This window comes from Micropterus salmoides, unplaced genomic scaffold (genome assembly GCF_014851395.1).
Source record: "Micropterus salmoides isolate LMB-PRFRI ecotype aquatic unplaced genomic scaffold, ASM1485139v1 Ms_hic_scaffold_21, whole genome shotgun sequence".
Lineage (NCBI taxonomy): Eukaryota > Metazoa > Chordata > Actinopteri > Centrarchiformes > Centrarchidae > Micropterus > Micropterus salmoides.
In genome coordinates, this window is record NW_024041262.1 from 7,874,148 (window position 1) to 7,887,733 (window position 13,586).

Consider the following 13,586-nt stretch of genomic DNA (forward strand, 5'->3'; position numbering starts at 1 on the left):
TGTTTACCAGTGTCTCTGCAGTTATCTCGTTTACCACCTTGTCTCTCGTGCTTCCCGGTGTTTTGTGGATTACATTCTGTCTTGTGGATTTATACTCTGTTGTAAGGATTTATGCCTTGATTGCCATCTGTTTCTGGATGTACGTTGTTTGTTTCTGTTCTGCTTTCACCATCACTGTATCAAGTCTCACCGATCATTCTAATAAAAACAGAAACTGAGCGTCTGCTCCTCGGTCCAAAGACCTGTTTTCGGTGACTGTGCTAGGCAGAACCTAACGATAACCTTTCAAATAATAAGCTGAGTGTCATCAGAATATACTTTGCTGCTTATTTAAAAAAAAAAATCCTCTGTATAGTATCCAAATATGTTTTTCTGTTCTTCCCACTCAGCACTTTGTTGCCCACCACTGCACTTCTCAAGGACAGTCAAATTGTGTGTTCCACCCTTCTCCATCTGTGCTGCATTCAACCATCGCGGACTATTGTGCCCTTCCTAAGGATATCGCAGATCTGGTTACTGCACAAGTAATGACACTCCCCTCTTTGGAGATTTACTTGCTGCCCTGCAAGGCCCCTCTCTGAACTCAGCTCGCTGGCCTTAAGATAATGCTTTGGAGAGATACTTCAATCCACTATGCATGGAGGTATGTTTTTGCTGAGCATGCATCCAAGGTATGACAAAGAAAACTCTCTTACTGTACCAAAGTTATTTCCAGTTCTAAATCTATCTCTCTTCTTCAAGTAGTGCAAGACCTTCCCTCAGTATGATTTACACATTTTTTTTCATCTCCTTCACTGTGCCCTTTGCCACAGAGGGAAAGGAGGTAATAGCATTCACTAATTTGGCCCTGGGCTGCGCAGTCAAAGCCATATGCCAGAGTGAATCTGTAAAGCTAACATTAGGCAGCAGATATCTGAGGCTAGCGGCTGTGGGCTTTGACATCCTGTATTACACCTAATTGCCACCAGACATTACATCGAAGTCTCTGCAAAAATCCCCCACAACCACCTGCTCCTTGCTCTGTTTACCTTTTAAACCGGGAATAATGCAGGAGAGCGGGGCGAGAGTTCCTCACAGTTATTTTCTGACACCCGAGCTGGGGATTGGGGAACTGGAATGTCAGTAGAAATTTGAATTTGAGACGTGTTAGGATAGTTAAGGGGTATCCCCCAGTGCATTGTGTTGCAGGGGTACAGTGTATACTTTTGTGATTCATGTGTTTTTGTAAGAGCAATGAGAGAGGCAGAAAACAGGGTAGGGGTAATGTGGAGGCATAACCATAATTAGGTGAATTATAAGTTTCACAGTAATTTTTGTAACATGGGGGGAAACTTTTAATGAATGTTATAGCGAGAGGAGTGGAAATGTATTTTGTGCACAAACATATGGTTGTGGCCATGATGTGGTGAGTGTACATTTTTAGCAATTTCGTACATTTTGACCGCATACCAGTGTCTCATGTGGGCTGTATATTAATTCATTTTCCTCTGTCCCTCACTCCTTCGACATGAAAGACACAGGAAAATTCCACACTCCTTGACAGTGTAATGATGAAATGATTTCATAGCGCGGCACCCTTTAACACCACAGTGTCACCCCCTAAATAAGTCAAGCACTGCTCTCTCTATTTTCGACTAATAAAGCTTCCTGCAAATCTCAAACACCGCTGAGAACTCTACGGTGTGGAAATAATAACCCAGTTATAAAACAACAGTGTTTACGGACTTCATGACTCCAGTTTGGAAGGAAACCATGAAGTTTTGTTACAAACTTAATTCAATTTCTCTGTCTGGTGCACTTGCATACAGAACTTCACGTCCAAGAGGTGACCTAAGCGATCGGATTTAGCTGTTGGTTGTGATGTATTTCGGTTTGAGTGGTTAGTTACAGTGGCGGCCTAGAAAGAAAACACTGGCTTGAATTTAGACTTAGTGTTTTCGAATACCTTTACTTAATGAACCAATTAATTTTTTTAGTTTTTCTGTTTCCAGTTATTTTCACCACATATTGTCTCTTATCATTTATTATAATCAGTGTAATCTAAAATTACTACACTAATAACATTATTTATAACAATGGTACTTTAATGTAGGAAGAATGAAATGCATGTATTCATCCCTTTAAACACTCATAGGTATAAAGTATATGTATGTATCAGTGGACAGATCAATAAAAACGAAAATAATACATCTTTATTTTTGTGGTTTATCACGTAAGTACTTTAGCTCATGGGCATGTGAGTGGGGCAGATAAATGATTGATATACATATTTCAAAAGCTGAGATCTCTAACTGTTAGCAACATTCTTAAATTGAACAATAGTTGCCAAAACCAGTACATGTTTATGTCAAAATAGGTGTAAGACTGAAAATCCAAGATGTGGTGTTGAAACCAGACTCAAAGTCAAACTTAAACACCACAGCACATTTTAAGGTGCAACATCATGGTACAGTCTTCCTTGTACAAATGTAAAGTTACACTCAAGGGTTTTGATACTACAGCCTTATTTAGCTAGATAGCTAAGTTAGGTAGATATAGCTATGTAACTTACATTACTGAGTCAGTTTGCTTACTGTTTCTTTACAGCTAAAGCCCACTTAAAGCCAAAGTATTGTTACATGATCACTGCTAGTTATCTGTTGCTGTGGACATTTCAACGCTAACAAGTAGCTTCTTTCTTAGCAAGAACTGTGTACATTTTAGCCTATGACTCTCTCCAACAATTTATGAGTTTGTGTGAAGCAGCAGTTAATTTATGTTTGTAGATGTGGTCTTGGAGGTATACAAAAGAGGGATCTTACAAAGAAATATATTCTCCTTCACAGCCATTTATCCACCCAGTAAACTAGCTCAAAACTGCACTGCATCACTTTCATTTATCAGTTTTTCAGCAAGTAACTACAGAGACTGTAGCTATCCCACGTCGCCTGCTATCCCACAATGTTAGGTGCAGCATAGAAAAGGAATAGGGATGAACTTGTTACCCACTGCATTTGATGAGTCTTCTTTCATTCTGCGACTGTAGCAGATATTAAACGTAAAACAAGAACACACCATACCTTACTAGGAGACATGTTTGTTGTTCCCTTCTTGTAGTTTCATTCTACTCGCCTAATGACAATGTCTTTAAAACAAATGACTCAAGGGTAATGTGGGCAAATGAAGGGAAATACAGTACTTTGCCTGTTTTAAATTAGTAGTCTCACTTTAAATATTATTTAAGCTTGGTAAAATAACCAGAAGCACAGTCCCACCCCCTTAAGGAAACTACTGTTACATATATATATCTACATAGACAGACATAGAACAATTCAAGCTTTACCTCAATGAACATTTCAGTGTGTGTGTGTGTGTGTGTGTGTGTGTGTGTGTGTGTGTGTGTGAGAGAGAGAGAGAGTAAATGTGGTAGACATAGAAAGGTGAAGATTTACAGCCCTAATCAAAAACTGGCACACGGTTGGAAATGTAGCGTGAATGATGTCATGAAACTGTCCCCACTCTGATGCTGTGATTTATCACACAATATGGGAGTCATAAAAGAGGAGGAAAAAAAAAACAACAACAGGGACAAACGTTCACAAGCCGTCCTGTGTAGTGTAGCCTGCGTGCATGACCATGTACATTGCCAGAAAAGCAAACAAATGTACATTTGGATATTTTCTTTTTCGCCTTGGATGTTGCACAAACCTGTTGCCATCGGGATGATGCATCGCGCCGCCAACCCTTCATCAATATGGTTAATTACACTTTCTTTAAACTCAGTGCAGTTGCATTGTAAATATTTTTGCTGGGAATCAGGTTGTTATTCCCAGAGTGGTTCCACACAATCCAGGCCTTCCTGAGATGAACCGAAGCATATCCCGTGTGTCACTGTGTATCTGTGTTGACAGGAAGCATGACCAACTGCACTTTGGCACTTCATTAAACAAATCACTGGAACGCTTACCCCACGACTCTGCAGGGACTTCGAGAGAGAGAAAGAGAGGGTGGGTGGGTTGTGTAATATTCTTTGTCCTTGTCCTCCATGTATGTAATAAAACACATGTGGACATGGATTAAAAAGGATAGTGTAATATATTTCAAGTATTAGTACGGAAATGATTAGTCTATCAATACATTTTTGATAAATGAAAATTTATCAGCTCATTTATCAATCAGAAATGCACATCCACTTATTCCAGCTTCTTAGATGTAAATATTTGCTGCTTCTCTGTTTAATATTATTATAAATTGAATGATTTTTTGTTGAAACTGTTGGTCGGACAACACAAGCTATTCAACGATGTCACCTTGGGCTTTCGGGAATTGTAATAGCCATTTTTCTTTATTGTATGGCTATCAATTAATTGAAAAATATATTAATACATCAATCACTAGATGCTGGCCTAAAAAAATATCCAGTAATATGGGAGGATTCCACAAACATTTGTATCAAATGCTAATAAATTCTCATCATCAAAGGAATAGTTTAACATTTAGGACATATGCTTACCCTCATGTCTCTCCAATATGTACCTCTTAGCTTAGCATTAACATTGGAAGTAACTACTTTACCAACACTGGAAACAGGGGAAAACGACTATCCTGGCTATTTCCAAAATCTGTCTACCATCAACTGTAAAGCTGACCAATAAACATGTCTCGTTTATTTAATCTGTACAAAAGCCAAAGTGTAAATTGTTGTTTTAGGGGTGGTTATGTGCCAGGTTATCACTCGGCCTGGTGACTCCAGAAAGTCAGTCCTTCTGAATAGTCATCCCATGTAAAACAGCAACATGTCGTTTTTTAAACTTAAATTAAATTAGTGCGGTTTAAAGAAGCTGCTTTGCAGATTTTGTTTCCTTTGAAAAGAATCAGGCTAGGTTTTTCCCATAAATATGCTATGTTGATCTCTCCTGGCTGTTGCTTCATGTAAATCCGACAGAGTGGTATTGATCTTCTCATCTAACTCTCTGCAAGAAAGCAAAGTGTATTTCCCAAAATGCCAAACTGTTCATTTAAAGTGGTCATATAACGCTCATTTTTAGGTGCATAATTTTAATCAGGGGTTGTCCCAGAACACGGTTTAATTTTCAAACACCATATTTTTGTCATACTGCACATTGCTGCATTACCTCTGTTTAACCTGTGTGGTGAACACTCTGTTTTTGCAACTGAGTGAGGCATCTAACTTCTATTTGATCGTTGTTGGGAGTTGCACATGTGCTGTACCTAGTTAAAGTGCAGTTCTAAATCTCACCAGATTTATTCAGATAGGGCCTGGTCTGCCCGGAGGCGTTGCCAAGATGGCGGCCAAGAGGCATGACTTGCCTATAAGGACTTAGGGGGAGCTAGGCAAGCATTATGACGCGTGTTATAAAGAGACACAGATAGGTTACGGAAGTAAAGGCTGGACTACAGTCGAGCAGATTTCAGGCTGTTTAGGGGCAGTGTTTTCTGTGTCAGATGGTTTTCACTTTGCAAACCTATTGCATGCACATAAAAGATACACAATAGAGGAAAGGAAAGAAGCCAAAAGCCTCTTTATGACCTCTTTAAGTATATTTAATATTTAATGAATATACATCATAGATGTTGCAAATATAGTATCGAGTATGTTTAATATAAATAAAATTAGTTTAATTTGCAGATGGGCTGTTCCCTATTCACAAAGTGCGATTCTGGATCAGCTAAGTAGTAGATTTTAACATAAATTTCTCTTCCACAGCAGCTGAATAATGATTATTCTCATGATCAATTTAATTAGTAGATGATGGCTTAAAAAATAGCTTCTTTTCCCTAAAATCTCATCTTAATGTACTTAGGTTTATGATAAGCAGAGGTGGTCTTTTTTTCAGGTGAGGTAGGTGGCCCACTTCTGCTACAAAGCGCTGCCGGCAACCCTGATGATGGGTGCTACTGAAAGGAGGAGGCAATACGCTCATCCAGTGGGAATCTGTGGCTTGTGAGAGGATCAGCTTGTGGGACAAAACAAAAACCTGAAGCAGGCTCCAGGCACAGAGCGCAGGTCAGAGCACAGCCCAAAATAGAACAGGGAATCCTGACGCTTGTATTTAAAGGGGGTGGGAAACACCTCCTCCCATGTGTGTGTCACACTCACACACAGACAGAAACAGGAGGCTTGACTATAATAAATGAACTGCCACAGCAGTGCTATTTCAGGTTGGGTCACTGGAATAATACAGGGCTGGAGGCACAGCTGGGGCAGCAATCAGATGTTCCCTTGCGTGTGGTGCTGAGCATTTTCTGCCGCCTGTCACACACTGAAAAACAGACAGACAGGTATATCAGATTAAGACACCATTAAATTTTTGTCTGACTGGCTCTAATGTACACTCTCTCACTCCCCTTAGTATTCAGTTTCATCTCAGGAGAACAGTGCTCTGGAAATATGAGGATCCACAATAGTTATTTAAGCTGATGGAGTTTTGCAGATTTTGCCTGTCACAGGTGAAAAAATGTTCGAGTGATCTGATGAATGCCACATCATCTGACTATTTTTAAAGGGTCCCTGTGGAGTTTTAGACCGCTAGTAGCAGCTGTTTTTCTATGAGTGGGTACCTGTTTTTTTGTCTCATTCCACTGATCTACAGGTGGTGGTAACGCACCATGATATGCTGCAATATACCAACAAAGACTGGGACAGTAGCTAGTAAACATGGATGTAAAATACTAAATCATGTTTCTATGAGGAGGGAAATGCACTTGACAAGTTTAGTAGACCTCAAGGATACACGTAATATGTTTTGGTGAATAACACTGAATGTAAACAACTTTTACTTTGTTACTTTGTACTTTTTTACTTTACTCAGATGTACAGATCTACATGCGCTTCTGTTGAGAAATGTTAAGTCATTTATCTCCTTCAGATTGACCTTGCCAACCTTTCCAACAAAACTTGACCAAGAACGTCCTTGATGCATGCCGTTTGGGCTTGGCTTAAGGTGACCGCTTCTGATGCTGACTCGAAATAAGCCCCATTCAACCAGTCAGACTTCCTTTTACAGGGTCATCAAGCTTTTCATCCACACTCGCACACATGCTAAATCAGTGTTGGGGAATGACCACAGCCCTAGCAACTTGAAGAGCTTGGTATACTCATAAAACAATCAAAAAGCATGTCGTGCTGACAAAAATCAGTGAATCAGCTCACCTCATATGCCCCACAGCATCATTCATCCCTATAGAATTTCCTTCCCTCAACACATGACTACCTGTAGCTCAGTCCTTAGCTCTCCTTCCCCCAGCCATACAGATCTGCTCTCAGCCCCCCAGCCTCTGCCCCTGTACTCCATGCCCACCCAGATCCCTCCACAGAGGGACTTCCACCCCAGTGAAAACAGGCCTGGTCTGGTTACCCACTATGGAGATGATGGATTGACGGCTCACTTACGGGAAAGGCCGGGGCCTTCAGGTAAACAAGCGCAGAGGTGTATTAAATATGAAGGAGAGAAAGAAAACATGTTCTACCTTTTGGCTCGAACGAAGGGAAAAGGAGACAGGAATGCGGTTTATGCTGTATGCATTAAAACCTGAAGCTGACATGCTGCGTTAAAAAGAGTACATGTTCAGGAGTCTCACTCAGGCCAATTCTCATCTCTGAATAAAGTAAATGTGACTTGGTTATTTGTGTTCTAATTGCTTTTCCAAATTAGCGGATTACATTAAGATTGTATCTGCAACTTGTACACATGACGCAGCTCTTCAAACATGAATGCTACCTTTTAGAAATGCTCTTGGATTCTTGATAGCGGTGGCATTTTTTCTCTATCCTGCCTCAATTTTCCTCTAGTAGGCCTTCTAAGCAATGATCCATGGGAAGCCAAATCAACAAGGAAATTGGGCTAGATCTTTGCCCTCCCGAATACGGTATAAAAGCCATTTTGCTCATTACCCTGCCACGAGGAACGTTAACCAACATTATTCTCCGATTGGTCCTGATGGCAGTAATTTCATCTTCTAACAATCTGATCCTGACAAATTAATTTCTGCTCTATTTTTTTATGCCAAAAAAGTACCCTTAAATTCAGCAGTGACAAAAACTGAGATGGACAAAATGAGATAATTTAAGTGACTGTAAATGATGATTAACCAAAGCTCCTACAGTCTGGGTCTTCCAAAGACAGGAAAGTCTACGTTACCTAAAGAAAAACTGCTAGCCATATAAATAAGAGGAAATTAATTAAATGCAGGGCGGGTGGTTTGGCGCCATGGAAAGAATACACAATTTAGAGTCTTGCGCCAAGGAGCCAAATGGACAAAATGAAGGTGATCAGTCATATATTTCTGCTTTTTGACATTAAGCATATGCTTTTTTTTCTAAGAGGTCAGCTAAGCAATTTAGACAAATTGAACAAAATTGCAAAGGTAAACACAGGGAGAGGTCTCGTAATGTTTCTTTCACTCTTTTTCTTTCCCTCCTGTCTCATTTTCAGACACTGTTTTGTTTAGTAAATCCCTTACCTGAATTTTCTGTGACGGTAATAGTGAGACAAAACGACTCCGTCAGGGCTATCAGGGGCAGGACTGTGTTATGGTGTTTGACTGCATCACCATCCACCAAGCCAACTCAAACTGGACTCCTTTGCCCTAGAAAACACTTATGAAACTACTGAAACTATTTTGTATTATATAATTACATATACCACATAGACCGTTTAAGGGGATTTATCTTCTGCCACCATAAAAGTGACTCACAAGGAAAGCAGTGCCTTTTTATGCCCCAGCTCCAACTGTTATATATATCTAGCTTTAATTTTTTAATTTAGTTTAATTACATAATCTTAAAAAACATGGTGAATAGTTTCCGATTCTACTGGTTGATAGTGACCTTCAGTGCCCTGTATTTTGTTGTCCATGAATCGCATTGATACAGCTAAATATAGAATATGTGATATGTACTTGAATGAAATTGCTTCTCCCCTGGGTTTCTTACAAGTGGCTGCAGGGTCAGTCTCAGTATGCCACTCCGGGATCGACTTGTCAGTGGAGACCCAGCCAGAGCCTTTCAGCACCATGTTTCCATGTGGTACAATAATGGCAAGATGAATCATCTTGCTAGAGGCACACACACTCTCACTCACTGAACCCATTGCGAACACCTTTTGGGTCTAGACATGCGTGCGCGGTGGTGAAAAGTAAGAGCGGCCTGCAAGGTGACTGGTCGTTCTGACCACAGAAATGAGGTTTACCCAGGGAGAGGAACAAATATAGGTTGCTAAGACACTCAGGGAACCTGCTGCTGCTTTTCTATTCTTTCGCAAGTCTTTTTTTTGTTTTTCCTTCGCTTTTGGAGCCTGCTGGAATTCCTTGGTCAGTCTTCACTTCCTTTCGACAGTTCCAATGAGGCAACGGTTCACATTTGACAGGTTTTTATGCCACCTTATTAGCCTAAAGTATCATTAGAATGATGATTGTGGCCACACGTTTGGTAAAACAGTGCATGTAGAAATAAAGCATTAACCGTCCTTTAAGTGCGGAGCTCTTGACTCCGTTCGGTTTGTTGTCATCTGTTTATCTAATGACTCCTTCACAGTTTAGACAGTGGGTAAGATTCTGTCCACTCCTCTATGCCTAAAAAAGCATGGTGCTGCCATAACCCTAATCACCTAATTGCCCTGCCCTGCCTCATTAGAAAACAAGCCTAACTGGAAAATCACCTTAAGTGGCCTAAATTAATGAGACCTTCACATTGGATGCTGAGTCATCAGAGGCCTGAGTCAGGGCGACGTCACCACAAAGGAAACGGCTACTCCATTAACTGTCAGTGGGCACTTGGGTAGCAGTGGAGAGGATGACGTTGACCTTCTGACCATCATTATACATGTCACACTATTTGGTATGTGTGATTATTGTGAGTCATCATGTATTGTCCTGTATGAGTTTAGGCAAAAATGGCCCCGGTCACACCACAAAGTGGCACAGCAAAATTAATCTTTTTGTTCTAGAAGCTCTCAGTGACGTAGTAACTACTCGCTGGGGTAGTTGGTGAACTGCTGTAGCTGGCGAGCTAACCACTAGCCAACTGGGACATGCTAGCACTAGTCAGTCACAATAGCTCTCCAAAATTCCTTCCATTTTGTCTGTACTGTGGTGTTTACTTCCCCCTGGCTTTTTGTTCTCTGGATTGTGCACCATTTCATTTAATGTAGTTTTATTGAAAGGAGAAAAAAAGCTCTCAGAGCTTCCTGACTGTAGTTAGCAAGCTTGTCAGTTCAATCACTAAGGGGCAATAAGTTACACAGTTTATCTAAAAAGTATTTTTACCATCGACTGTTGTCTTATAACTGTCTGCAATCCCAACACATCCTCATACCAAAACAAAAAACAAATATATGGCCATTGGAAAGTAGTAAAGTTTACTTGAGTTGAGGGTATTTGGAGCAGCAGATATTGAAAAGAAGTTTGTTTTGTCTCTTTTTATGCAAAGTTATCATTGAATAGTAACAAACCTGAAACTGATAAGTAACAAATTGTCATACAACGGTATGTTATTGAACTTGACAGTGAATGCCATCCAAATAGGTAAGATGACTGCAGTGATGACCCCATTATTTTACAGCCACTGAGTGTGATGATTTCATGATGTTCGCTTCCTATGGTGCTGCATTCCTACCTGTTGCCCTCTGACCCTCGACATGCTGTGTGGACGATAGGCATGTGTCTCAGGAGCAGAGGAGACGCACATATTCTGGGTTACAACAAGCAAAAAAAGTATCAACCCTGTCAAGATCGTTCTTGGATAACAGATTGAGTACAGGGTTGGTTATAACTTTCACAGTCACAGTGTAGGCAGATCCCTTTCTTCTCTTCCACCTCTCCTTTGACTCCTCATAAACCTTATCTATCATTTTACCGTCTGCTTGAATCTTATCTTTCACTTGTCTCTAATCTTTGATTTCCAGTTTCCCATTGCTCCAGCCGTCAGTCTGCTTCCAAGCTCCTCATATGAAAAATACTGAAAGTTGACACATATGGACATTTAATTTCTGCTTCTGCTTGCTAACAACGCATTTGTGCGTGCAAGCCTGTAGTCACGCAGCCCTGTGTATCCTAGGAGGCTACTGATGCCTGCAGATGAGATATGAGAGGACAAAAGTATTTAGATAATGTGATTTAGAGAAACCTTCCATTACAGCAAATTATATATATACATAGACTGTACATGTTATATATACAGTAACAAATAGAATACCTTGCTTTTAACCCAGGATTATGCTGAGAGGTAGATGAGAAGATCAATACCACAATCATGTTGGTGCATTAAGTACGGAGCTGGAGTCAAGAGGCAGTTAGCCTAGCCTAGCATAAAGAGTGGAAGCAGGGGGAAACAGCTAGCATCCCTCTTATCCAAAGTAAAAAAAAACATTTCCCAACACCGTGATGCACTCTTGGGTTTGAATAGTACACAAACAGAAATACCATCGATTTAAGTTATGTGATATGTCTTTGCAAACAGCAGCGAGTAGCTTCTTGTTAAACCACAACTTGCAAATTTATTTTTCATATCTGTGTGTACAGATTAAACAAACTGAATTCAACGCATCAATAACTAAGCAGTAAATGTGCTGGTAAGTGTATTTTTGAACTTTACACAGAGTCAGGTTATAGTTGCTTCCCCAGCTTACAGTCTATGCTAAGCTTAGCTAACCACTTCCTATCCCAGCTCCATACTTGGCACACAAACATGAGAGTGGTTCAGATTTCCCTAAATGGCCAACATTTCCATTAATAACTTCTTTTTTTCTGGTATTGTCATTTTTGAAATATTATAATTTTACCACACTGCAAAAAATCTTAACTGAGCTTTACTATAAGATTGAAGAGTGCAGTTATACTAAAGCATGCAGTGTAGAAATGCAAGGGGTGCATCGGTTATTAAAAATTGGAGGAAATTGTCATTTAGAACAGGTACTTTGTGCTTTAGTGAACAGATGAATACGAGTTTATCAGTCTGTTCCCTACAGTAGTCTAGCCATCTGTCTCTCATCTTCTGAAAGTATTTACCGTTCACTTCCCCTCTGCCTGCCATCCCTCTGTGGGAGACGGAGGTGTTGATAGTCGAGAAATGATGGTTCTACTGATTCCTTATTTTGGCAAACTCATCACTCCAACCTCAGTCTTCAGCCTCGGGTGATGTTCCGCAGCCAGACCGTATGGTGGATTGAGTTATACAAGCGTGTGTTCAAGGTAGAGATGCTCTGCAGACATGTGTACTCTGGCTGGAAGAAATCATAGAGGAAGGAGCTAACAACATTTTTTTTCTACAACCAAGCTAGCTAAATGGCAAACTGAAAAAAGTATTTGGGGGGAAAAGGGGGTTTGTAGAAATCTGCACTGATCAAGAATTAAGCTATTTGTGCATTATGCATGAATGTATCTGTATTTGAAGTAATGATTATTTTTCATCTCAAGGGATTTCAAATTTTATATTTTTTCCTTTTGTAAAATACTAAATTCTTCTACATTGTTATCCTATAAAAACCCAACTATCCAAAAATCAGTCTTTGGTTGAACTGCTCACAAAGGTAACTAACTTCTTATTTGTAGCCTATAGAGACTGTTGTTCCTGTCTCATCTGCCTTTTAATCTTTGTAGTAGCAAATCTTTGGCCATTAACACTGTCTAGTAAGTTTGTTGTGAACAGCGGTCATTCTGGCCTGCTAGTCCTTTTGCAATCCTCTGAGACTGATCAGTTGTGACTTTAGATGACGCCACCTCTACCACTCTGTTTGCTCCTCCCCATATCTATTTTCTTGACTCCAGACAGTGTCTCCATCACTGCTTTGGCGAGACAGACAAAAGCAATTCAGGTATCCCTCATATATGATTTGGGTCAGGGCCTCCCAAATCTAATACCTGTAAGCCCTATAATATGGTAATTTGTAGCGGCTGGGGTAAGGAACGTGGATTTATCAATAGTGGGGCTAACTAGGCTCATATAGCTTAGATTTGGTTTTCAGAGCGAGACGAGGGGCGCACTGAGGAGTTAGGTGAAATAGAGGTTATTCAATAAGGGGGTGGTTGTTATTCCAAAAGGGAACTCGGGAAACTTATAGGCTGTCAGTGAGCAGGCACTGACAGCCTCATACACTGACACTCCGTGTCTCTCCCATGGGGGGAATGGGTAGATGACATGCGTGTGCATACGTACATGTGCATATGAAAACATAAATATTCAGTCAAGCACGCGCAGGTTTATGAAAGTTCCCATACATTGTTGTATCATTTCTGCAGGTACTGTAGTTCTTTCTTGGATGATATGCAGCAGCAAAAACGTTTATACTTTGTTTTGTTTGTTTGTTTTACAGCTTTCTACTCCAAAATACCTTCTTTTAAAAAAAGCAGATTTTCACCCAGGTTTAATGTCTTTATGCCTCCAAAAGTGGTGCAAGAATACATGCATTCCACAGTTTTTCAATAAACTTGGTGATGGTGTGAGAGACCCGGGATCATTTCCCACTTTGACACATCCACCGATGTGCCCCTGAGCAAGACACTTTACCCCTAGTTGCTCTACAGGCCTGTGACCTCTGACATGTATATAGCAATTATTTGTCGCTTTGAATAAAAGCGTCGGCTAAATT